Genomic DNA, 4,108 nt, shown 5'->3' on the forward strand with positions numbered 1-4,108 from the left:
GGCGGCGTCGTGTGGATGGAGCGGGGTTTTTCGAGGTGGGGTGCGGGGGGGATGCGCCGCGTCGAGGGGGGGTGCGGTGGGGTGTGCCGTGACGCGGGGTGGGGTGGTGTGGATGCAGCGGGTTTTTCGAGGTGGGGTGGGGTGGTGTGGATGCAGCGGGTTTTCCGAGGTGGGGTGCGCGGGGGCGTCGTGGGGGGGTGACGCGGGGTGGGGTGGGTCGAGCGGGGTTTTCGGAGGCGTGGAGGGAGCGGGGTTTTTCGAGGTGGGGTGCGGGGGGGGCGTCGTGGGGGGGTGCGGTGGGGTGGGGGGGTGCGCCGTGTCGTGGGGGGTGACGCGGGGTGGGGTGGGTCGAGCGGGGTTTTCGGAGGCGTGGCGGGGTGCTGTGGAGGAAGCGGGGTTTTTCGAGGTGGGGTGCGGGGGTGCGCCGTGTCGTGGGGGGGGTGACGCGGGGTGGGGTGGGTCGAGCGGGGTTTTCGGAGGCGTGGAAGGAGCGGGGTTTTTCGAGGTGGGTGCGGGTGGGCGTTGTGGGGGGGTGCGCCGTGTCGTGGCGGGTGACGCGGGGTGAGGTGGGTCGAGCGGGGTTTTCGGAGGCGTGGCGGGGTGCTGTGGAGGGAGTGGGGTTTTTCGAGGTGGGGTGCGGGGGTGCGCCGTGTCGTGGGGGGGTGACGCGGGGTGGGGTGGGTCGAGCGGGGTTTTCGGAGGCGTGGAGGGAGCGGGGTTTTTCGAGGTGGGTGTGGGGGGGGCGTTGTGGGGGGGTGCGTCGTGTCGTGGCGGGTGACGCGGGGTGGGGTGGGTCGAGCGGGGTTTTCGGAGGCGTGGCGGGGTGCTGTGGAGGGAGCGGGGTTTTTCGAAGTGGGGTGCGGGGGGGGGCGTCGTGGGGGGGTGCGCCGTGTCATGGGGGGTGACGCGGGTCGAGCGGGGTTTCGGAGGCGTGGTGGTGTGGCGTGGAGGCAGCGGGGTTTTTTGAGGTGGGGTGCGGGGGGGGCGTCGTGGGGGGGTGCGGTGGGGTGGGGGGGTGCGCCGTGTCGTGGGGGGGTGACGCGGGGTGGGGTGGGTCGAGCGGGATTTTTGGAGGAGAGGTGGGGTGCTGTGGATGGAGCTCGGTTTTTCGAGGTGGGGTGGGGGGGGGGCGTCGTGGGGGGGTGCGGTGGGGTGGGGGGTGCGCCGTGACGCGGGTTGGGGTGGGTCGAGCGCGGTTTTTTGGAGGCGTGGCGGGGTGGTGTGGAGGGAGCGGGGTTTTTCGAGGTGGGGTGCGGGGGGGGCGTCGTGGGGGGTGCGCCGTGTCATGGGGGAGTGACACGGGGTTGGGGTGGTCAAGCGGGGTTTTTGGAGGAGAGGTGGGGTGCTGTGGAGGGAGCGGGGTTTTTCGAGGTGGGGTGCGGGGGGGCGTCGTGGGGGGTGACGCGGGGTGGGGGTGGTCGAGCGGCGTTTTTGGAGGAGAGGTGGGGTGCTGTGGAGGGAGCGCGGTTTTTCGAGGTGGGGTGTGGGGGGGCGTCGTGGGGGGGTGCGGTGGGGTGGGGGGGTGCGCCGTGTCGTGGGGGAGTGACGCGGGGTTGGGGTGGTCAAGCGGGGTTTTTGGAGGAGAGGTGGGGTGCTGTGGAGGGAGCGGGGTTTTTCGAGGTGGGGTGCGGGGGGGCGTCGTTGGGGGGTGACGCGGGGTGGGGGTGGTCGAGCGGGGTTTTTGGAGGAGAGGTGGGGTGCTGTGGAGGGAGCGCGGTTTTTCGAGGTGGGGTGCGGGGGGGCGTCGTGGGGGGGTGCGGTGGGGTGGGGGGGTGCGCCGTGTCGTGGGGGGGAGACGCGGGGTGGGGTGGGTCGAGCGGGGTTTTCGGAGGCGTGGTGGTGTGGCGTGGAGGGAGCGGGGTTTTTCGAGGTGGGGTGGGGGGGGGGCGTCTTGGGGGGGTGCGGTGGGGTGGGGGGGTGCGCCGTGTCGTGGGGGGGTGACGCGGGGTGGGGTGGGTCGAGCGGGGTTTTTCGAGGTGGGGTGCGGGGGGGGAGGATATGCGCCGCGTCGTGGGGGGGTGCGGTGGGGTGGGGGGGTGCGCCGTGTCCTGGGGGAGTGACGCGGGGTTGGGTGGGTCGAGTGGAGTTTTTCGAGGTGGGGTGCGGGGGGGGAGGGGGGATATGCGCCGCGTCGTGGGGGGGTGCGGTGGGGTGTGGGGGGTGTGCCGTGTCGTGGGGGGCTGACGCGAGGTGGGGTGGGTCGAGCGGGGTTTTCGGAGGCGTGGTGGGGTGGTATGGAGGGAGCGGGGTTTTTCGAGGAGGGGTGCGGGGCGGCGTCGTTGGGGGGTGCGGTGGGGTGGGGGGTGCGCCATGTCCTGGGGGGGTGACGCGGGGTGGGGTGGGTCGAGCGGGGTTTTCGAAGGCATTTGTGGTGTGGCGTGGAGGGAGCGGGGTTTTTCGAGGTGGGGTGCGGGGGCGGCGTCGTGGGGGGGTGCGGTGGGGTGGGGGGGTGCGCCGTGTCGTGGGGGGGTGACGCGGGGTGGGGTGGGTCGAGCGGGGTTTTTGGAGGAGAGGTGGGGTGCTGTGGATGGAGCTCGGTTTTTCGAGGTGGGGTGGGGGGGGGGCGTCGTGGGGGGGTGCGGTGGGGTGGGGGGTGCGCCGTGACGCGGGGTGGGGTGGGTCGAGCGCGGTTTTTTGGAGGCGTGGCGGGGTGGTGTGGAGGGAGCGGGGTTTTTCGAGGTGGGGTGCGGGGGGGGCGTCGTGGGGGGGTGCGCCGTGTCATGGGGGAGTGACGCGAGGTTGGGGTGGTCAAGCGGGGTTTTTGGAGGAGAGGTGGGGTGCTGTGGAGGGAGCGGGGTTTTTCGAGGTGGGGTGCGGGGGGGCGTCGTGGGGGGTGACGCGGGGTGGGGTGGTCGAGCGGGGTTTTTGGAGGAGAGGTGGGGTGCTGTGGAGGGAGCGCCGTTTTTCGAGGTGGGGTGCAGGGGGGCGTCGTAGGGGGGTGCGGTGGGGTGGGGGGGTGCGCCGTGTCGTGGGGGAGTGACGCGGGGTTGGGGTGGTCAAGCGGGGTTTTTGGAGGAGAGGTGGGGTGCTGTGGAGGGAGCGGGGTTTTTCGAGGTGGGGTGCGGGGGGGCGTCGTGGGGGGTGACGCGGGGTGGGGGTGGTCGAGCGGGGTTTTTGGAGGAGAGGTGGGGTGCTGTGGAGGGAGCGCGGTTTTTCGAGGTGGGGTGCGGGGGGGCGTCGTGGGGGGGTGCGGTGGGGTGGGGGGGTGCGCCGTGTCGTGGGGGGGAGATGCGGGGTGGGGTGGGTCGAGCGGGGTTTTCGGAGGCGTGGTGGTGTGGCGTGGAGGGAGCGGGGTTTTTCGAGGTGGGGTGGGGGGGGGGCGTCTTGGGGGGGTGCGGTGGGGTGGGGGGGTGCGCCGTGTCCTGGGGGGGTGACGCGGGGTGGGGTGTGTCGAGCGGGGTTTTTCGAGGTGGGGTGCGGGGGGGGGGGGGGAAATGCGCGTAGTCGTGGGGGGGTGCGGTGGGGTGGGGGGGTGCGCCGTGTCCTGGGGGAGTGACGCAGGGTTGGGTGGGTCGAGTGGAGTTTTTCGAGGTGGGGTGCGGGGGGGGAGGGGGGATATGCGCCGCGTCGTGGGGGGGTGCGGTGGGGTGTGGGGGGTGTGCCGTGTCGTGGGGGGCTGACGCGAGGTGGGGTGGGTCGAGCGGGGTTTTCGGAGGCGTGGTGGGGTGGTATGGAGGGAGCGGGGTTTTTCGAGGTGGGGTGCGGGGCGGCGTCGTTGGGGGCTGCGGTGGGGTGGGGGGTGCGCCATGTCGTGGGGGGGTGACGCGGGGTGGGGTGGGTCGAGCGGGGTTTTCGGAGGCATTTGTGGTGTGGCGTGGAGGGAGCGGGGTTTTTCGAGGTGGGGTGCGGGGGGGGCGTCGTGGGGGGGTGCGGTGGGGTGGGGGGGTGCGCCGTGTCGTGGGGGGGTGACGCGGGGTGGGGTGGGTCGAGCGGGGTTTTTGGAGGAGAGGTGGGGTGCTGTGGATGGAGCTCGGTTTTTCGAGGTGGGGTGGGGGGGGCGTCGTGGGGGGGTGCGGTGGGGTGGGGGGTGCGCCGTGAGGCGGGGTGGGGTGGGTCGAGCGCGGTTTTTTGGAGGCGTGGCGGGGTGGTGTGGAGGGAGCGGGGTTTT

This window comes from Lygodium microphyllum, chromosome 18 (genome assembly GCF_053477565.2).
Source record: "Lygodium microphyllum isolate KBCC chromosome 18, Lygodium_microphyllum_v1.1.10, whole genome shotgun sequence".
Taxonomy (NCBI): Eukaryota; Viridiplantae; Streptophyta; class Polypodiopsida; order Schizaeales; family Lygodiaceae; genus Lygodium; species Lygodium microphyllum.